The following is a 22934-nucleotide window of genomic DNA, read 5'->3' as shown; positions in this document are numbered from 1 at the left end:
AGAGATTCACCTGTCTTTGCCTCCTGAGTTCTGGGATTAAAGGCGTGGGCCACTGCCATCTGGCATGTACTCAGTTTTTATAGTGACAGTAACTACAGAGACAGCCTACTATTATTTTTTTTTTAAATCACACATGTGTGATATGTCAGTAAGGTGCTTGTGAAGCAAGCATGAAGATGTGAGCGTGGACCCCACAGCACACATGTGAAAATGCCAGGAATGGTGCCGTGTACCTGACACTCCAGTGCTGGGGGGCAGACGCACGCAGATCCTGGGGCCTTGTTAGACAACAGTTTAGCCAAACTGGCAATCTTCAAGTTCACTGAGAGATCGTATCTCAAAAACCAAAACCAAACAAACAAATGGTGGAGATGGGATTGAGGAAGCCATGCCTACATCAGCCTCTAGCCTCTACACCTGCCTTCACAGGTGAGCACAGGTGTACACACAGCTGCACTCTGACCCTCCTCCTCCCCCCTCACATTCTCTTTCAGACAAAACCTTATCCTCCCTGTTCTTAGTCCTGTGTTCTGCAGAGGCTTAGCCAGACGTCACTGGGAAATGGGGCTTCTCCTTTCATCCACAAGCTCCCCACATGGGTCCCAGCTCCTTCTTTCTGGAGCTTAAGTCACTGCAAACCCTTTGTCAAAACTGCCTTACCCCTCTCAGCAATGATGCACATGGGGTGGCCATTGTAGGGGAAGAAAATGCCATGTCCTTGGGATGCAATGTCGTCTAGAAAAGTCTATGTAAAGTCTATGAATTGCCAAGGTAGGTACAAGTGTAGAGAGGCCTCAACTGTGACAGCATGTCAGGCAAGAATGTCTGGGGAACTGGCTTGCCAATCAGGATATGCATTTTTATTTATTTATTTACTTATCTACTTATTTATGCATTTCTTTGTTTATGTTTATTCATTCACAGAATGGCACGTTTTTGAGATACAGTCAGCCCCTCTGGCCTTAAACTTGAAGTTCTGACTGCTGGCATACAAGAGTCTTTCTGATGTCTTCAGACTCAGTTCTCTCTCCTGTCAGTAACGGGAGGGGAAAAGAACAGTGGATTGTGGAGGGGATTTTTTTTTTACCCAATTGCCAAGTATTCTATTCTTATGGAAGTAAGAATTATAATAATGCAAGTAATTTTGGAGAAGGTGGTCAAATTATAACAAATCTGCCTGGGTGCTTTGTTTTCAATCCTTAACTGAATGGAAATACATACTGACTCAATTCTTTGCTATATTTCAGTCACAAAGAACTCACACTGTTATGCTATTCTCCCATGAGACAATATCGCCAGATATTTATAGAGGTAAGTAAAAATTACTTTAAGGCCAGAGATGTGTTAAGCCTCATTTACACACACACACACACACACACACACACACACACACACACACACACACTGAATGATTGTTATAAAAAAATAAATGTTTTTTAGATCAAGAAGTTAGTTACACAATAACACTAAGAACCCAACCATGCTGATGCTGCTTCTGGTATTTTAGACTCCAGGGTCGGGCCTGTTGTCAAGATCCCAATGGTAACAGCAGGCACCCGGTTCTGAGAATGCCTCTTCCTCCAGTTTTCTTAGAGCTGGGAGCATTTGTTTTCTTAGCTTCTTTGGCTGAGCACAATGCAAAATTGAGACATAACAAAATAAATCTGCAAGAAAAATATTTCCTGTAACTATGCCTCCCATGTCATTATATTTAAATAGCCCACAAAACATAAACAAGGGTGGCTTTTCCTCCTTCAGCAAAAAGACAAACAAGAGACTCACAATGTCACAGGCTCCTGATTGACATGAGAGAACAGCAAAAGTGGAGACTCTCCTTTGCTAATGGAGCCTCCGTCCCACAGAAGAGTAGACTGGACCTGGAGTAAGGACAATGAATAGCCTTGGCATAGGTTACATGGTATGAAAGCCCCAGTGGCCAAGATGAACTTCCTTTGGACCAGCACAGAGATAGGACCCAGAAGGGAACTTAGTTAGGATCCACTGACACCCTATAGTTGGCCTTCAGGAACTTGGGCGTTGACACCCTGCTGAGGGCTGTTGGTGTTTGCAGCTGATTTCTCGTGAGTGTGTGGATGGTTGCTGGTCTCCACCGTTCACTCTTTGCCCAATTCACTGAGCAGACACAGTAAATACTTGTGGCATGAATGAATGAATGGCCTCAGTGAAGCATTCAAAAGCATTGTCTGGCTGCCAAAAGGATCTGTATTCAAAAGGCAGATAGATTCCATGGGAAGATGTGAGCCTGGTCCTCTACCTGCCCGGTGCCCTCCATAACTCCTCCTGAGCCTGTCCCCAGCATAAGCTCATACCTGGCCAGGTTCAAACCTTGTCATTTCTTTAGAACAGTTGGTCCATGCCCCAAACATAATTTCTTTCTGAGTTGCCTGCCTCATATTTACAAATTCTCTCCCACTCTGATTAGTTATCTCACAGATACGACATCTAAAATGGACATGCACCCGTATGTGTGTGTGTGTGTGTGTGTGTGTGTGTGTGTGTGTTTGAGTAACAGCACTAGAAGAGGGGTGTACTAACGTACAAAAGCAAGCACTAGAAAGGAGTTTCTGAACCCCAGTTTCAACAGAATAAAACATACGCCATACACAATGCAGCTTAACACTCAGCTCAGTTACAAACTGCCTCATGTATGAGTAGAAAGGGTAATTCCATCAGGCGTGCTTCTTAAATCAATATGTAATAAACCCTGAGGTGAGGCCAGCCATTTGCCAACTGCCAACCCCGAGGAGTGGTGGGATGGAGGTGGGAAGGACAGAGGACCCCATATTTGTTACGCCTGTCAGCATCCAGGAATCCCAGGTCGCTGTCCTGGGTCGTGGTCTTCTCCTCTTCCAGGGAGCAAAGTTTGGGTTTGGAGAGATGGAGGGGGAACATGGGATTTGTCCCCAGGTTTCTGAGACAAGCTCCTCACACTTCTTGACAAAATCATCTTTTTAAAATCAAGATTCTTTCCCAACTCCAAAGAGAAAATGCATGTGTGGAAAACAGGGAGTATTGCTCCTTACATGTAAAACTTTGGCATTTTTTTTTTCAAAAAGAATGCAGGAATTGAGTAAAGAAATGCTTTTAAATCACATACCCCAAATGCTCATTACCAAACATTAAGGATTATGATGTGGTAATACTAAAATCAAGCATCAGGAGGGCGAAATTCTATCCTTTCTTTTGCAACATATTCTTCTTAAATAATAAAATAGGCTAGGTAGTTCTATCCTCTGAGTGAAACTGCCTCCTCTTCAGAAGTTAAACTGGGCATGCTCACAAAACATCATGCCATCTGGGTTTGGCTGCTGACGTTCTCTTGGAGAAGGACTTGGGGGTCTTGGGACCCTGATCTTCAGCATCCAGCTACCCCTTCTAGCAAGTCGTATGCAACTCAGCCCTAATTGCACATGGTCTCTGGGGCTCAGGAAGGGGCCAGACTACATAAGCAGGGACTAAGGGGAAAGGGCTCCATCTCCACAGCCCCAGGAGGCCATCACCTCTGATGGGTGTGGCCCTCCCTTCCAGGGTGCCTGCTTTAAGGTCATCTATGGGCCTGCCCATGACCCCTCACCCACAGCTCTGCAAATAACCCCAATAAACGCATTGGTTCCCCAGGGTGAAGGTTGATAGAATCAAACTTTGGTTTGCCAGTGGACCCTGGGGGGAGGGGTAGTTGCTGTTTAGTCCCTTGAAGGGTGATCATTCTCATAACAATATGTAATGAAAGTAGAACTATTCTCAGGGCCTCCTGAAAGGTCTACATGTTTGTAGACATGTATGTGAGTATAAATAAGTATACACAGGCATACTTTTATTAAAATAGTAGTGATTAAATCCATTGTTAATATCTGAACAGTCATCTCTTCTCTCTTCAGGCATGATATACACCTTCTTAGTCATCATCCATTAACATTTACCCTGTAATATCTGTTTCTATATCAGCTTCCTCCCGTTATTCCAAATGTTTGCTTCTTGAAGGCACAGATAGAGGCATCTTTCTTTTCTTTTCTTTTCTTTTCTTTTTGACCTTTTTTTTAATTTAAATTAGAAACAAGATTGTTTTACATGTCAATCCCAGTTCCCTCTCCCTCCCCTTATCCTCTGGCCCCCCTCAACTAAAACCTTACCTATCCCCATACCCTGTCTGCTCCCCAGGGAAGGTGAGGCCTTCCATAGAGGGCCTAGGCCTTCCCCCATGTATCTAGGCTCAGGGAGTATCCCTCTATGTGAAATGGACTTCCAAAGTCCATTCCTATGCTAGGGATAAGTACTGGACTATTACAGGAGGCCCCATAGATTTCCAAGGCCTCCTCACTGACACCCACATTCATGGGATCTTGATCAGTCCCATGCTGGTTTCCCAGCTATCAGTTTCGGGACCAAGAGCTGCCCCTTGTTCAGGTCAGCTGTTTCTGTGGGTTTCACCAGCCTGGTCTGGACCCCTTTGTTCATCACTCATCCTTCTCTGCATCTGGATTCCATTCAGTTCAGTGTTTAGCTGTGGGTGTCTGCTTCTACTTCCATCAGCTGCTGGATGAAGGCTCTAGGATGGCATATAAGTCAGTCATCAATCTCATTATCAGGGGAGGGCATTTAAGGTAGCCTCTCCACTATTGCTTAGATTGTTAGTTGGTGTCGTCCTTGTAGATCTCTGGACATTTCCCTAGTGCCAGATTTCTCTTTAAACCTATACTGGCTCCCTCTCTGATGGTATCTCTTATTTTGCTCTCCTCTATTCTTCCCCCTACACAACCTTCCTGCTCCCTCATGTCCTTCTCACCCCTCCTCTTCTCCCCTTCTCAGTCTCCTAGCTCCCTGTCCCCTCTCCCCATGCTCCCAATTTGCTCAGGAGATCTTGTCCCTTTCCCCTTCTCCGGGGGACCATCTATGTCTCTCTTAGAGTCCTCCTTGTTTCCTAGCTGTTAGAGACCTTTTTCACTGTTGAGTCCCAGTCATTGATGGTTCCTGGAATTAAATGTATATGGTTGAACATTTGGAAAAAGAGAACTCTAATCTTGCCAACATCTATATGCATAGAGTCGAAGGGTGGTCTCGGGAAAAGACACTTTAAAACAGTTTTCACTCAGGATGTAAATATATTGGAACTAGATGTTTTCCTGAAGAACCTTGCCTGGGAGGTGTACTATGTCACTCTGGCCACTTTAGGTTGGCCAACCAAGTCATAGACCCTGCCCAGATTTAAGGTAAGGACATAACCCTACCTGGGGGTCAGGGTAGAGAATTTCTAGATACAAAACTCATGAGAGATTCATGGGGATTAGCTCTTCCCTTAAAACCATGGAGACATGGTTTGTAGACCAGGGTTAGGTGTGTAGGAGATGCTTCATATATTTCTGTGGCTCCATTGTAGGCAGGTCTTTCAGTGGTGTGGTGTGCTCACTATGCTGTATCTGTAGTTTAGTTAATAGAGTTGGTCGAGTCTCTCAAAAGGTATACATGGAAATGTAGGTGGCGCTTACTTTTAATAGAGTCTTTTTGTTGAAATAATATCATCTCACTCATTTCTTAGAGATTTTAAGTTGAGGGGTATCATTCATTTGAAAACCATACCAACCCAAACCTAATTACAATCAAAATCACAGGCAAAGGATGGGAGGGTCATAGTCCCTGCCTCACCAGTCTCCGAACAACTGGTTAAACCCAGATGTTTCTAAGTCAAGCATCCCCCTTGTAGATTCTTTCATTTGTTCTCATAAAAGTGTGTCTTCCTCTCATTTCACTCAGAAAAAAACATTTTTTATAATGAGTTACTTGATATTCACAAGACTTCCAAGTCTCTCTTCATTCCATTTTTGTCAAAAACAGGAAGTTGGCTCTTGCCAAGGATAAATGAACTGGAAGTCAATGTTTTCAATGTGGTTCGAAGGATGGACTCTTCCATCTCGGCCCATTCTGATGCTGGCAGAGACCTTTCCCTGCCCAGACTATGAAATAATAATGGTGCCCTTTAGCAGTGTGGGCTTTGTGTTCCCCGAACCTCTGACTCTATCACTAACGTTCTTTTAACAACAGGGCCTCTTTTTATCTTTAGCAAATATCCTGGGGCATGCAGATACACCAGAGACAAACTGCACTACAGATTTTAAAATTGGAGTGATGAGCAAATCAATATTTCCAAGTATAACAGGAGCCAGTTCTACAAAATGAACACGAGTCAGATATTGGGCTGGCTGCGCTCCAACAGAAGGAGGCACACAGAGGACGGTTGCGCAAAGGAAAATATCAAGTGACATAATAGAGCTATTGGCATGCAAGTCTGAAAAATGTGCAGCTTCACAGTTTCCAGGGTCAGAGAAAAAACTAATTTAGACTTGTTAATATATATATTGCTCTTCCCTCATTTAATTTACCGTGAATGATAGCAAGTACCGAGAGATAGATATTTAAGTAATCCACAGGAAACCGACAGTTAGAACATCCTATAGACTATATGATTCGGTCTGAGAGATACTGAAGGGACTGTCCCCAGGTGGATTTTGGTACCTTCTCCTGAAATGTTTGTAAGGGGTTTTTAGCCTAACTGTTTAAGGCAACTACGTTTTCATTTTCCCATTTCATGAAGTGCAGAATCTAGTTCAAGGAAATTCAACTGAGACTGTTAGATCTTTTTTTCTGACCAGGTTCAAAGCCAGATTGCTTCAACTAACCACATTTTTGAATTACCACTTACCTAGATTATGCTTGAATGGTGTTCACTTTAAAATTGGCTTTAGAGGGCACTGAGTATTTAGGACCATGTGTGAGAATATGGCTATGAACCTAATGAAATGTAGTAACAGTTACTCTCATAGTCATTCCAGACCTGGGAAGGAAGAAAGACATGTAAGCGTGAGAACAACAATCTCTCTCTCTCTCTCTCTCTCTCTCTCTCTCTCTCTCTCTCTCTCACTGTATGTATGTATGTGTCTAACTCTCTCTGTGTGTGCTTGTCTCTGTCTCTCTCCCTCTGTGTGTGTGTCTGTCTGTTTGTCTATCTGTGTGTGTGTGTCTGTCTCTCTGTGTGCCTATCTCTGTCTCTCTCTGTGTGTCTCTGTCTCTCTCTGTGTGTGTGTGTGTGTATGTGTTTGTCTGTCTGTGTGTGTGTGCCTATCTCTGTCTCTCTCTGTGTCTCTCTGTATGTCTCTGTGTGTCTCTCTGTCTCTCTCTGTCTGTCTCTCTCTGTCTCTCTCTGTGTGTCTGTCTCTGTTTGTGCCTATCTCTGTCTCTCTCTGTGTCTCTCTGTATGTCTCTGTGTGTCTCTCTGTCTCTGTCTGTCTGTCTGTCTGTCTGTCTGTCTGTCTGTCTCTCTCTCTCTGTGTGTGTGTGTGTGTGTGTGTGTGTGTCTGTCTCTGTTTGTGCCTATCTCTGTCTCTCTCTGTGTCTCTCTGTATTTCTCTGTGTGTCTCTCTGTCTCTCTGTCTGTCTGTCTGTCTGTCTGTCTGTCTGTCTCTCTCTCTCTCTCTCTGTGTGTGTATGTGTGTGTGTGTGTGTATGTGTGTGTAAGCTCCTTCAGGGAAATCCACGCAGTTGAAATCCACTTCCCTTTTTAAAAAGATTCTTTTCACTTTTACTTCATGTGTACGAGTGCCTGTCTATATGCATGTGTGTGCAGTGCCTGTGAAAACTTGCTAGGGCAACAGATGCCCTGGGACCAGTGTTTCCTGCGGTTGTTAGGTGGTGTGTGGATGCTGGGAACCAAACCCAGATCCTGCACAAGGACAACACGAGAGCCTCTTAATACCTGAGCCCTCTCTCCAGCCCCATGATCCTGCTCCCTTTATAGCTGTTCTTCCTTTCCTTCAGCTATGGTGTCCACCATGTGCCAAAAGAGGCATTAGAGATGCTTTTGCACAGATCCCTGGTCTTCACAAAGTACCAATGCCCCCTCCCTGCTTCCCAGGGGTCCTATTTTTGAGTTATTCCTGGATGGGCAAAGGGGGCTTGAGCATGCTTCACATTCTCAAAGGTCCCTGTGGAAGTCTTGAAAGCCACTTAACTTTGCTGGATGCTGCCGCAATAAATGATCTTGGTGTTTTAGGCACCAAGACAAAAAAGCACATTTCACAGCACAGTTATCCCTCTGCATTCTGGTTCTGGAAGTTGGTGATGCAGCTTGTGTTTCCCTGTGCTGTAATCAGGGATGCTCTGTTCCCCCTGCAGGCTCTAGGAAGAGATTCTGCATCCTGCTTTCCCCAGGGTCCAGTCAACATCGTCTTCCTTATGTTTTTGGTCCCTTCTCCATCTCCAAGGCCGGCAGTGGCATATCAGATAACAATCACACAGCATCTCTCAGAGCCTCTCAAAGTGTATAAACCAATCACAAAGCCATCTCTCGATGTGAGACACCGCATGAAAAAGCACCAGGGATGAGGGCACATGCTAACACCATGTGACTCCTGTGTCAGCTGCCATTCTCACCCTGCTGATCAAACACATGGCAGGAAGCAGCCTAGGGGAAGAAGGTATTTTAGCCAGAGCTTCATAGTATGTCGATATGGTGGTATGCCAGCTGGGACTCTAGCTGCAGAGGCAGAAGCCTGGGCCACAGTTCGCTACATAAGCCATGGGTCAGGAAGCAGAGAGAGCAAGATATGAGCTGGATTGGGGGATGACCTCTGACTCATAAGCACACCCTCAGAGACATTACCTATTCTACCACCCAAGCTTCACCTCTCAAAGTTTCAAGAGTGCCCCCCCCCCAGTAGTACCATGATCCAGAGGAAATGTATGGAAACACGGGAGTCCCTGGGGTATATTTCACACTGAAACCATCATGTATGGAAACACAGGAGCTCCTTGGGTATATTTCACACTGAAACCATCATGGGCCTCTATTCTACTACCATGGAAGTTACATGTGTGTAATGATAACTCTTACTGCCAGCTGCCTGGGTTCTGCTGCTGCTTTAGGGCCCCAAATAACACACAGAGTCTTATATTAGTTACAATGCTGCTGGCCAATGACCAGGATTTCTTATTTGCTAGCTCTGTCTTAACTATCAACCATAACCATTAATCTATATATTTTATAAAGACTTATCAAGGATGCCAGCGGCATGCATCCTCTCTTCCCTGGGATCACATGGCAACTCTCCTCTTTACTACATTTCCCAGAATCCTCCTTGACTCCTAGCCCCACCTGTCTTGCTTCCCTATTGGCCAACAGTGTTTTATTTATCGACCAATAAGATAAATATATACACAGAAGGACTTCCCCCATCTCATGTGGAGATGGTGGGGTGCAAGCTAAAAGAGTGTGGCCTCGGTGTCAGCACTGAAGGGCAGCTATCATAGAGCCGCCATGTGCAATGCAGAGCTGGAGACCATTCCTGCATTGGTGCTGGACACTGGTGATCAAAGAGCCACACTTAATGCAGCGTGGAAGAAGACAAACATTTCTGGTTGTAGCAGTGGGATCCGAGGTTATTCTCTATGGCAGCAGCATCCACCTTCTAAAGTGATGGTTGGGAATTTTTCAGGCTTATGTAGCTACATAATGGGCTTTCTATCTCAACACAAAGTCCCTACAAATTCAGGAGAATATTGTCTTCTTTACTCTCTCCCCTCGTTTTAACAGAAAGCCTAAAATAATAAAATATTGACAAAAGAATAATGAAAACTAAGCAAAATCTGAGTAAATCCATAACCACACTAGAAACTCTGGCAGTTTGGACACTGGGGCACTTTTTTTGTTTTATTTTTTAAAAGTTCCATTATTAGTGATGGAGAGAAAACCTCTGCTGTTACTTGAAAGCTGTACAAGTTCTTTTATTTATTTATTTATTTTTGGGTTTTTGAGACAGGGTTTCTCTGTGGCTTTGGAGGCTGACCTGGAACAAGCTCTTGTAGACCAGGCTGGTCTCGAACTCACAGAGATCCACCTGCCTCTGCCTCCCAAGTGCTGGGATTAAAGGTGTGCACCACCAATGCCCATCAAGTTCTTTTATTTTAATATTTATTTTATTTTAGAGAGAGAGAGAGAGAGAGAGAGAGAGAGAGAGAGAGAGTGTGTGTGTGTGTGTGTGTGAGTGTAGTGCCTATGGAGGCCAGAAGGGGGCATCAGATCCCCTACAACTGGAGTTACACAGATAGTTGTGAGCTGACATGTGTAGAAACAATGTATCTATATCTGTCTATATCTACACAATTTATCTTAGAACAAACAAGGAGTTTCTGTCATTGGTTTCACTTCTTTTCTGACAGTTTACATATCCCGGGGGCACACTTAAGGGAAGCTAAAACATCCACAGTGCTGCTCGGAATAAAGATTCTAAAAAGAATCATCTTTTATAGCATTTGAAGATTTGAGGCGGCCATCAATATTAATTTCAAACCCACATCACTCAAATATAAATGCTCTCTCAACATTTGCAATGATCTTTCTCTCTCTCTCTCCTCTCTCTGTCTCAGTGATTAGCAAATGATTTCAAGTTACACAAATGGCCAAATAGCAGAGAGCAACCTGCCATTCACCATACATAATGGCCAGCTGGGAGTAATGAAACCAGACAGAAAAACTTCCACTGGACTAGCTAGCTTAGATCACTCCAAGCTCAAATGGCTGCTCTGCTCATTAATGACCACGGAAAAAAAAGTGCTTTCTTAAAAAATTTCAGCTTTCTATTTTAGAGTGGTTTGTACTCACAGGAAAGCTGCAGGCCATGCAGAGAGTTTCTGCACACACTCAACTCTTGTGCTGGTTACTTCTGTCCTAATGATGGTGAATTTACTGTAAGTAAGAATCCAACCTAGAACTAGGGTGTGGTGGCACACACCTTTAATTCCATCAGTCTGGAGTCAGAGACAGGTGGATCTGTGAATTTGATGTCAGCCTGGTCTACAACATGAGTTCAAGGTCAGACAAGGTTGTAAAGTGAGACCCTGTCTTAAAAAATATCCAATGCCAGTAATTCCTATGAATTACTCCCACATTTAATCGGATCTCAGTTTCTGCCTCTGTGTTGACTCTGTCCAGGATCCCTACTTTCCTTTTGGTTACTGTCTCTCATCTGGTACCTTCTCAGGATCCTTGTTGCTCTTGACCCTGAAATTCTTGAGGACTACTAGCAGCATGTTTTGTTCATAGTTTACCCAGTGTTTCTCTCATAATTAGATTGGAGTTATAGCTTTGCATCTAGTTTGAATCTGAAATATTCCTCAAGGCCCATGTTTTAAATGCTTGGTGCACAGCTCTTCACACTGCTGAGAGGCGGTGGAATCTTGAAGAAGTGAGGCCTAATTAGAGGAAGCACACTGGACACTCATCAAAAGGTCACTGGAGACATGCCTTTGAAAGTGTGCTGCTCCCCACACCCACCCAACCCTACCTTTACTTCTTCTCTTTGCATTCGCCATGAGGGGAACAGCTCTCTTTCTACTTAACTCTCTACAGTGATCTGTTAAGCACTCTGTGTGTGTGTGTGTGTGTGTGTTGTGTGTGTGTGTGTGTGTGTGACTTGAGATCCAACCCAGACCCTTGTGTACATGAGGTAAATACCTTTGCCACTGAACTACACCTGCAAACCCCAAGTATTTGGCTATAGTAGAACACCAAGGTAAGTAAGCAAAGAGCCATTCTTATCGTATCACATCTTGGGCACATGGTATAAACAGGACTTGTCACCATGATGCCAGCCTTGTTGAGTTTTTCCAGATTTCTCTTGTGTAAATTTATATTCTACCTCTATCTATAATATACTCTGTAGAGGCAGGTTATCAATTCCACCCTCCACTAACCACAGCAGAAGGAAGACTAAACTCTTCCTCTTTGGTGTTGGCATCCATCTGGAACTCTTTGGTAAGGACACCATGCCCAGTTCCTGACTCATATTTACAGCAGTGTGGGCTCATATATGTATCTTATGAATGAGGTTAAGATTCAATACCACCTCCCCCAAATCCATGTCTATCAGCAGGAGAAGGTTCAGGGGCTCCATTGTCTCCTCTGTATCTCATCATTTGGTTTTCTAGCATTTTCTATCAACCTGAACTATAAGATGCCCCAGCTTGTCATTTCCTGTCCCAACCCTAGCATCTATCATCTAATTTCAAAGATTGAAGAAAAAGGCCACCTTTATCCTAAAAATTGAAAACTTCACAGGTGTGTCAAATTCCTGCCCATATTCACAGATTTCTAAGTTAGCAGAGAGACAGTTTAGAGCCACTCATTATCTCTGACACACATTATGAGTTGATCAAATTTAGCTTCTATGTGGACGGCCCCTTAGTCACTATAACTTTAGAGATAAGACATATTCAAAGCATCTGAATTTATATGTGTGGTTTTTATACTGCCAGGCCAAAGACCAGGCCTTCAGTGTGGACAGTGAAATACAGAGACAAATGTATTCTGGGTCTTGGAGGAAAGCACTTTGGGACTCAAGCATTATGTCTAGGTCTCTGAGAAGTGCTGCAGAATGAGACTAGCATTGGAGTCAGTGGGCCCGGGAGATCCCTCTCCCCATCCCCTGAGCAGCTAAGCACAGTGCTTTTGCTTGTCTGTGCCTGGCTTCTCAAGACAGGGGCTCTCACTTCCCAGGATGGCCTTTACTTACTGGGAGGACCTCAACTTCTACCTCCTGCCACCAGACTTCCCCTGCAGGGGTCATAGGCCTGCATCGTCAGAACCTGCTTTATGCACCGTGCTGGGGAGGGAATGCTGGCTTTGTGATATGAGGTGAGCATTCTAGCAAGTAAGTGACAGTTCTAGACCAGAGGCAGTCCTTTACTGGCTGACACTTCTCTCGGTTGGAAGTGTGAGGAGACTCAGCTGGAAGGTTCGCTGGCCAGGTGCCATTCAGCTGGCAGTTTGATAACTCCAATGGTCCAATACTGTTCTATGTTTATGCCTGTTTGCTGCCTGGCTGTCATCTGGGTCTGTCTCTATATGTCCTCATCTTTGGGGCTTTTGGGCTGGGTTTCCTGCTTTCTCTTGAACTCTGGCATCTTTCTGACGCAGTGACCTTGGTCTCTGGAGTGCAATCCTGAGTCACGCAGAAGCTTTGGGCAAGCCCTTGCCCTAATCTCTGTTTTGTTGACAAAAAGGGAATGAATCAAAACTTAGTGCAATGCCTAATGGAATGCTTCAAAGATGACCATCTACTATAACTATTATCATTATCCTAAACATTAATTTACCATTAAATCTGAAACACCCCTCCTCCTCCCCTGTGGTTAGATGACTGGCTCAAATGGGCAAAGATGATGCAGACAGTTATATGTCTGACCCGTGTAAACGTTCCCATGATCCTCCCACACTGTCTCCTTTTGGATAAATCAGCTAAATTGCATAAAAATGCCAGACAGGAACTCAGAGACGCTGAAGGATGAGAAAACTTGGAAATAGGAGGAAAGGCCTGTGTCCCTTTCGATTGCAGTGGGGCTCTGTCCTAACAACCTCACTCTAAGCTCAAAACACCCTTGAAGACACATTAAACACACTCCTGCACACAACTCCACAGCAGAGGGAGGCTAGCCTGTTCCACTGGCTATCCCCCACCCGACATCATAGCAGAGGCTAGCCTGTTCCACTGGCTATCCCCCACCTGACATCATAGCAGAGGCTAGCCTGTTCTACTGGCTATCCCCCACCCGACATCAGAGCAGAGGCTAGCCTGTTCCACTGGCTATCCCCCACCCGACATCAGAGCAGAGGCTAGCCTGTTCCACTGGCTATCCCCCACCCGACATCATAGCAGAGGCTAGCCTGTTCCACTGGCTATCCCCCACCCAACATCAGAGCAGAGGCTAGCCTGTTCCACTGGCTATCCCCCACCCGACATCATAGCAGAGGCTAGCCTGCTTCAGTGGCTATCCCCACATATCATCATAGCAGAGGCTAGCCTGTTTCCACTGGCTATCCCCACTTGACATCATAGCAGAGGCTAGCCTGTTCCACTGGCTATCCCCACATGACATCATAGCAGAGGCTAGCCTGCTTCAGTGGCTATCCCCACATGACATCATAGCAGAGGCTAGCCTGTTTCCACTGGCTATCCCCACATATCATCATAGCAGAGGCTAGCCTGCTTCAGTGGCTATCCCCACATGACATCATAGCAGAGGCTAGCCTGTTCCACTGGCTATCCCCACATGACATCATAGCAGAGGCTAGCCTGTTCCACTGGCTATCCCCACATGACATCAGAGCAGAGGCTAGCCTGTTTCCACTGGCTATCCCCACATGACATCATAGCAGAGGCTAGCCTGTTTCCACGGATTCAGAACTTTCACTCACCTACAGTTGAGGATAATCATCTAAGACAGTCTGCTTCATCACAAAATGCTGTCTCTGTAATGTATTGAGTATTGTCCAGTGAGGGGGATCTCTTCTCTGCGCAGGCTCTTACACTGGATCACCAAACACTCCCAGGCCCAATCCCTCAGAGTCGGGGACTCGTGTCCAAATTGGCCTGCGGGAAGACGCGCCTCATGCGTCCTCCGCTGTTATTTGAATGAGAATATTTGTGTCATGTTAAACCACTAAGATATCATGATTGGTTATTAAAGTGGCCAGTGACATTTATTCTCATTAATATTCTTGGTAAGAATAAATCTTATAGGAGCCTTCCTTGGTCAGTTTACAGGCAAGGAAATGGAAACTTAACTGAATTTCTAGAGGAACAGGCAATGTGTTCAGAGCTTCTGAGCGTGTCTTCTGAGTCCGGGGAGGATGTGCAGGCCTAAACCTAGAGAGGAGGCACCCAGCACAGCTACAGCTCATGCAGCTCCCTCCAGCTCTCTGGCCAAGCGTGGAGCCTGACTTCTGGTTTCTGTCTTTTGTTCATCTGTCTCAGGCTGGTCTCTGAGTCTCCCGGAACCAAGCCAGGGCCAACGCCCTCAGCTAGGCCCTGGTCACCCTTGCAGAGACAATGATTGCTTCAGATCAGGACAAACTGACTCCCAGTTAGCCATATTGAATGGGAGGACCACCTTGTAGGAGACAGTCCCCACGGCAGGGAGGAGGGTCACAAAGTGTGTGTAGAAAGACAGTGGGTCTGGGAAGAACTCTGGCTTAACTCTGGTGTATGTATGTTACTCTCATTGTTTCTGCAACTACCCCCTGAATAGCTTCAGATGTATTTAATAAAAGCCTACTCTTTGATTTTCTGTTGTAGTTAAGTCTATGTTAGAATCTTTCCCCTTTATTTTATCTTCTATATATCTATCATCTATCACATCTATCACACACACACACACACACACACACACACACACACACACACACACACACGGATACATATATGTATGTATATATGAAACAGAGTTTCATACATAGCTCTGGCCAGCCTGGAATTCATAGAGCTTGCTCAGCCTCTGCCTCTGCCTCTGCCTCTGCAGGGCCAGGATTAAAGGTGTGCACCCCCACACCTGACTGGTTTTTAATACACTATCTTTGGAGCAGCCTTAGAGTCATAGTGAAATTAATAGGGAGGCATAGAAGTTTCCTGTACTTTCCCTACCCCTGTGGTACATAGGGCCTTACATCATCAGTGTCCCCATGGGGAAGGGGGACCTGCTGTGATTGGCAAATCACCCTTATACACCATTTCAGCCCAAAGTCCATAACTTATTAAAAAACGATATCATTAAGACATCATAGCTGGCCATCCATCTAGACACACTCTAGACTCGAAGATTCAACCAGCTGTATTGAATATATTAGAAAATTGTCTGGATTGGACATGTACCCTTTTTTCTTGACATGATTCCATAAACAATGAATGCAGTCTAACAACTGTTCAAAAAACCTTCAGACTGTACTGGGCATGGCCAGAAGTCTAGCGATGGGAAAAGGCAGGGGAGCACACACGGCGTATGCAAAGGTGGAGGTGCTTTCAGTGAGGGGCACGAGCATACCATACATTTGGGCATCTGAAGGGGGGGGGGTCTTGGAACCAATAAGGTACACTTTCATCAGATTGCCCTCAACTTTCGTGCTACTGAAACTTGTTCAAACACACAGTAGGACGGCTGGTTAAACATCTGCATTTTCCTGTCGGCCTGGAGAGCCCCGAGGTTCAGGCCATTTGTCAGGTTTCTGTCTCCTTAAGTCCAGGTACAGGAGTTGTGCAGTTTGTTTGCAAGGATTCTGTTTTAAGCTTCAGCCAGCGGACCTCCCCCCGGGCTTACCCTGGAACTCCCCATTGAATTGTTTTATAGACCAGCACTCAGTCGGATCCCTCCAGTCACTCCCTGACTGGACCTTTGGCAGAGGCAGGGCGGCCAGGAGCTGATTATCTCTCAGAAGAGTGGGAGCTGTTGCTTCCCAGTACACTTAGCATGCCTGTTGCACTGGCAGAACCGAACTGCCATTTTCATTAAGTAGCTTCCATAGAGTTCATGGGGTCAGACGACTAAAAAAGGTAAAATGGCTAGGGAGAAAAAAATGGTACCCTGCAGTTTGGTATGTTTAAGCTTTCATGTACAAGAATGATAGAAAGAGAACACCAAACTGATTAGGAAAATTCCAGAGCCATCGCCTAGTGATGGGCAGAAAAGGTCAGAGGGGAAGGGGAAGAAGGTGGTGTTGGGTGAAAGAACTCACAGGCTTGTGCCCTCACCTGGATGTAGGCTGTGTGCAGGAGGCACTGGATTCAACATCAGGAAAAAAAAGCATCCCCAGAGCAGGCAGAGTTTGCAAGCCTCAAGTTTCTGGCCTTGATTGGGGACAGGGAAGCCAAAGTTCACGAGACCTGTCATAAACTCAGAGCTCAGTGGAAAAGGTGAGCCTGAAACAGATGATAGAGGCTTTCAGTTCACCCAAACTCTGTGGTGTGGGGCGTCTCAGCCACCAGAGTGTTGTTATCTGGTTCATACTTTACTTTGTTTTTTACCACCTGTGCTCCTGTGTGCATGATCATGTTTGCAAACACAGATGCCTATGTGTGTAGAGGCCAGAGGACAGCCACAGATGTCATCCTACAGACACCATCCAAACCGTTTGAGATGGAGACCATCTTTAGCCCAGTTGGTAAGCTCGAAGCTAATCACAGTCACGGTCTCAAAGTGGGGTGGTGGTCAGTGAACCGCAGGAATCCTCCTGCCTCTGTCTCCTCCATGCTGAGATTAAACCTCAGGCTCCCATGCCCAGCATTTTATATAAGTTCCAGGGATTTAGTGCTCAGGTCTTGTCACTGATTCCACTCCTAATACCTATTTCCAGTAGAGTGGGGACAATAAAGGGGACAGTAGAAGGGGACAGAAGAGGGGGACAGTAGAGGGGGCAGTAGGGCAGCCAGTGGAGACAGGAGCTTCACGTATAGAGAAGAATCAAGAGACAGTTCCATCTCTCTGAGAGACAGACTCCTCCTGGAGGCCTAGAAGTTAGAGGATGAGAATGGAAGAGTCAGGATGGACTGCCCCAGCTTGGATCACCAAAGGCTCTGCTCCTATGGTGCCAGGCTTCGGCACAAACACCCATTAGTGTGAAGGGAGTGGTGATGGATTGGAGGAAGCAAAGACACCAGCAGGAAATGCACTGTTCTGGTGCTCATGGGACACACTTCCCCCAAACGCCCTGCTAGCTACTGCCCACTCTGGCATTGTGAAACGGAGCAGAGCCTTCATTATTGGAAGCCGTCTGTTGCTGACTCCCCAGGAGGATACCTTATCTTATCAACACAAATGACTCACAGGAACACATGTCAGATGGGATGAGAGCAGGGATGAGATGGACCTGGGGTGTCTCCCAGACAGCCATGATTCTGTGATGACATAGTACATGAGGTTGCTGCCCTGCTAAGCCTTAGTTTGGGGCTCCAAGTCCATCTGTCATGTCCTCAAGACAACGAGTGACTCTCTCCCCTCTGACCAAGTTTTCCTCAGCCCCTGGTTATAACTGTGGTTCTCAGCCTGTGTCTCTACCTCTCAGAGAAGCACTCAACAGTAGAGCCACCTCAGATGTCAGCATCTCTGGGCACTGTTTTGGAGTCTAGGCCATGCCCATCCCATCCTCCCTGAAGTGACTAGAACTGTGGATAGTGTATTGTTATAGAAAACCCAGTGCACCTTCCTTCAGATGTTATTGTCTTTAGGAAGCAAATTCTAGTAGGGCTAAGAGCACTCATGGATAATTAATAAAGAAAAATGGGCAAATACACAGGTCTCTTTAGAAAATAGACTGTTGAAGTCATGTGTTTCTCTACACTGCCAGAATCCATATTCAAGTCTAGATGATACATGTAGACCTCCCGTGGCCATGACCAAAGGGGAGAGGGTGTGTCAACATACCCAGCATTTTCTAGGAGACTTGCTGATTGGGGACAAGTGACATGCTGTCTGTGTGTCACCTGGATGGAATGAAGTCCACCAACACCATGCGAGCCCCAGGTGCTGGGTGAATTGCCCCTCAGTGACACTCCTATGCTTGGCTACTGGTTTGTAACCCTCATGAACTTTGTGTAGCAGAGGTGATGGCACTCAAGAAATCAAAACTATGGATATTTGGGTTTCTGTCATGATGTACAATGGCTCAAACTTCCCATGCAATGAGACTCAAGACGGGCGCCCTTGTCTTGTGGAATATGTGAACAGAAGAGGCACAGAGTTCAAGGAGTAGGCTAGAAAGGACTTTCAAAGCCTGCTTGTAAGTCACTGCACTGGTCGCTCTTTGTCAGCTTGACACCAACCACAGTCACCTGGGAAGAGGGAACTCAATTAGCCTCCGAGCAAGTTCGTGGGGGCATTTTATTGATTGAGGTAGGAGGGTCTTCCCAGTGTGGGCTGTGTCATTCCTGGACAGGTGGTCCCAGGAAGCAGGCTGGGCCAGGCAGAAAGCAGCACTGCTCATGGCTTCTGCTTTAATTCTTGTTCCAGGTTCTTGCCTTGAGTTCTTGCCCTGACTTGTTCTTCGATAGACTACCCCTGGCAGCATGAGGTGAAATAAGCCTTTTCCTCCCCGAGCTGCTTTGGGCCAGGGTTTTATCACAACAACTGAGAAGCAAACTAAGGTAGTTGGGAGATTCAGGGGAGACACTATTAAGATGGCGATCCCCTGGGGGTGAATCTGTAAGACAGACATTCTAGGATGGGGACTGGGCCACAGTAGAATAAGACGCAGCAGCTCTACATTGCCAGTGAGATCCAGGGGTTCCCAAGCTCTGTCACTGTGCCTCATCCATGCTTGGGATACAAAGTAGCAGACCGTCATCTGGGAACATCAGCAATTAGTGTCATATGACCAGGTAACAGATATCATGTCCAAGAATCAGGAGGAGTCAAAGAAAAGAGAATCTGCTGTACTCAGGTGTGAGAGCCTCCCCCATGCCGGGTGGAGGATGACACGGGTCATGTGTTTGATACAGACGTCACCTCAGAGAGGAAACATGGCTGGGTAGGAAGTAGAATATGCTAGAAGGAAACCTTGAAGAAACTGTCATTTGTCCAAAAGAGGTGACACTCAATGAAAGGAAGACTATTTTCTAAATGAAAATTTACAGAGGTTGTGCACCCCCGGGTAATTGCTGTGGATCTCTAGAGCTGTGCTGCTCCCAGATAACAGCTGCTGGCTGAGTGCAGCAAGTCAGGCTTAAATGAACTCAAAGATCCAGTCCCTCACCTGTACTGATCACATTTCCCATACCCAATAGCCACGTGTGGCCGAAGGCTGTCTTATTGACAGCAGACACAGCACAGGTCCATCACCACAGACAGCAGCTGAGCTCTTAGGTCTAGAACACAAGCCCCAGGTTTGCAGCCTCCTCTCCATCTTTGGTACAGCAGAGAGAGCCCAGCACAGGAGTAAATGTGGTCAAGGTTTTTGTTCAAGGACAGCTCTCCAAAACACTCCTAAGCATCCTCTCCACGGCTCTCGTCTCATTATTTATTCATTCCTGAAGCATATATTTATATTTATCGAGTGGCTTTGAAGTGCCAGGTGCTCTGCTAGATGCTGAGGATGAAAACAGGACCCGCTCTTCACCCTTATCAAGCTCAGTTCCTACCTGGAATGACAACCAATAAGCCAGTGGACAGGTGGCACCCATTAATTACAGCTGGTGAAAGCATCATTGGGGGCCAGAATCAGAGGCTCCCAAGACAGTACTGTGGCCAGGTGGCTTGTCGCTTATGGTGAAAAGCTATCTGAGTCCACCACTGTAGAACTGCCACCTTGGGTGGGACAATAAAGCGCTCAAGGAGGAGTTGGCGGCCACATCAACGAGAAGGAGCCAGGTGTCTAAAGAGCCAGGAAAAAAATGTCCTCAGCCAGTTAGCTCTGGAATCTTTGGCGTGAGAAGGAGCCTGCTCGGTGTGAACAACAGGAGGGAGATGGTGGAGACTGTTGGACCATGCACAGGCGGAAGAGGCATAGGCGGTATTTTAAATAGAGTGTCTTTCTGGGGTGAGTGACATCATCTGATATGCTAGCCCTAAGACCACACTCTGGCCATTCTACAGCCTGGATAAAGTTAGGGAGTGGGCAGTGAGAGGCTGCAAACTCTGTAGTCGGTAATGGAATCATCCAGCAAAGAGACGATGGACCAGGCCAGGCTGGGAGCCACTGACACGGTGGCACCCAGACACTCCTACATTGACGGTGGAACTGAACTTAGCTTCCCAAAGGCTGTCAGACTCTACTGTACTATGGCTACATCCTCCAAAATGGGATACTCACTCCTAGAGGGGACAGAGACAAGATTCAGGATGCTCAAGAAACTTAGAAAATTCTGAAAGCTCAGAAGGAAGATTCGTGGGCCTCCCCGTAAGGTTATTAGCAAGCAGTAAACAACTGCGGGGCCCCCACAGGCTGTGCACACAGCTCTGTGGAGACAGCTCTTATGACTTGTCATCCATGTTGGGCTAGGCTTCCTGAAGACAAAGCTGCCTTGAAGTTACCCCTACTTACGCTCCCATAAATCATCCCAATTGACTCGTGGGCTCACCCAGCTCCACCTAGGTGGAACCCTTTCTTGGGTCCAGCATCAGGGCGCTCTGTCTGGGGTGAATGCCGACTTGCTCACATTTCCCTTGCTCTTCAACGTGCTTATCTCTTTTTACTTTAGCTTTCAAGTTCCCATCTGTCCCCGGTGTCCCCTCGGCTCCCCCACTTCACTGCAGTGTCTTCTCATTGGCGTGGCTTCCAGTCACTCCCCCACACTTGAAGTCTCGGTACTCTTCCTGTGAGAGAGACATTTGCACACGATGGGTGCTTTGGGTGGAGCTTGGTCCCTGTGCGTCCCTGACAACCACAAAATGACTTTGTGCCTCTTCAGCCTCTTCAGCATCTCCCCGAAGCCCAGTTCAGGGTTAGAACCCTGTCCTCGAGTTCAGATGTGAGCGTTTAAACACTTGTTAAAGGACTGATGGCTGGCTGTATCTGCCCTTGCCAATGTGATCTTTCTCTTCGTTTAACATCTTACTTTATTTTCATAACCCCGATTCTTTGAATATTACTTCCTAGCCAACCCTACAGAGGAAGCACAAAACTGTTCTTTTAAACGTAGCATCTGTCCCTGGTGGGCTGCCTTTGGCAGCAGCCGTGGTCTGAAAACTCCAAGGGCTCAGTGAGAGCCACGGGAGTGCAAAGTGTGTTCAATTATCTCTCGTTACTGAAAGTAAATGGAGGTGCTTAAGACAGCAGTCGTATATTCTCAATGGCCCCTTGGCTACCCTAGGGAACTCTGAAACACAGTCTGCTCATCTCGGCATGCACGCAGCAGCTAACATAGGTGCACACACAGTAGGTCTTCAGACACACTGGTTGAAAGGAAAACAATTGGTATGATGGACTCCCTGGGACAAGAGTGAGCCCCACGGTGATAGCCTGTTCTATAGGCAGGCTGCCCCCAAGCCCTAGAGAGGGAAGAAGTGCAAACTGTTCAGTACCCAGCCCGGTCCATTGTGTGAGACGACCAGTGTGTAGCGGTAATGTGAGAACAGCCGTACCCATCATCTGCCGTCTTCCTGTAACTCAGCACCATGTACACTCTCTGTCCTCAGTGTCTTTCATTCATCCTTCCCTTGTCCTGTTCCCTCCATCCCACTTGTCAGTTATCCCCCTCCTCTTCCTTCACCTGGAGAGAGAAGCCATGCCCCCACCCATGTAATTCCATCCCCCTCGTCTGTAAAGGTTTGTAGAATCCATTTCAATTTCATATGCTCACACCGTACTGTCTGGACATTAATGTTCAGAATCTTCTGGGTTATCAGTCACAGTCCTCATGTCAGAGCAAAGCTGAGGGGGTCTCAGCAGAGAGGATGGAGAGGAGCTCCAATATGTAGGATGTGTTGGGCCCAAGTCCCCCCTTGGAACAGGGCTTATGTTTCCATCATCCTTAGAGGTCCGCTTGTTCATCCTTTTGTGGGAGGGGAGGGGGCTCCTCCTGTATTCTGAACTGTTTACTTAGGCATCAATAATTCAGGGCACCAGCTCCCTTTCTTAAAGCCCAGGTGAGGGTAAAGGCCTTAGCCCCAGGCCAGCAGGCTCCTGCCTGGCCAGAGCTGGCTGCACTCGACACAGGAGCAGAGGTAAGGTTTGGCTTGAAGAAGACAACCTGCTTCAGTTCTCCTTCAGTGAGTTGCCTATTTCTCTGAATCTGTGAGACTGTCAGAGGCCACATCTGGAGTAGAGGCCCCTCTGGCCCCTCTCATGGAATTCTCCAACCCTGGCCTCAGACCCAGGTGTCTTACAAGAAATCAGGTAAAGGGAAAATCTGTATTCTGCCTTCTGTCTCTTTAATTCTCCATGTACTCAGGAAAAACTCGATGATGAGAGATGAGAAAGGGGCCATGACAGAGGCCATGACTAACTGCATGAGTGTTTAAGTTGGGGACTGAGGCATGCTGGCTCCATTGGGAAGTGTGTAAATTTTAGCACTTCAGGAGCTAGCCTGTGGATGCTTTTGCTTTCAGAAACCTCCTGAGGTGCTATGCAAGTGGTGTCCCTCATTCTATAAGGGAGCCTCAAAACC

Source organism: Cricetulus griseus, chromosome 4 (genome assembly GCF_003668045.3).
Source record: "Cricetulus griseus strain 17A/GY chromosome 4, alternate assembly CriGri-PICRH-1.0, whole genome shotgun sequence".
Lineage (NCBI taxonomy): Eukaryota > Metazoa > Chordata > Mammalia > Rodentia > Cricetidae > Cricetulus > Cricetulus griseus.
Note: the sequence above shows the minus strand (reverse complement) of the source record.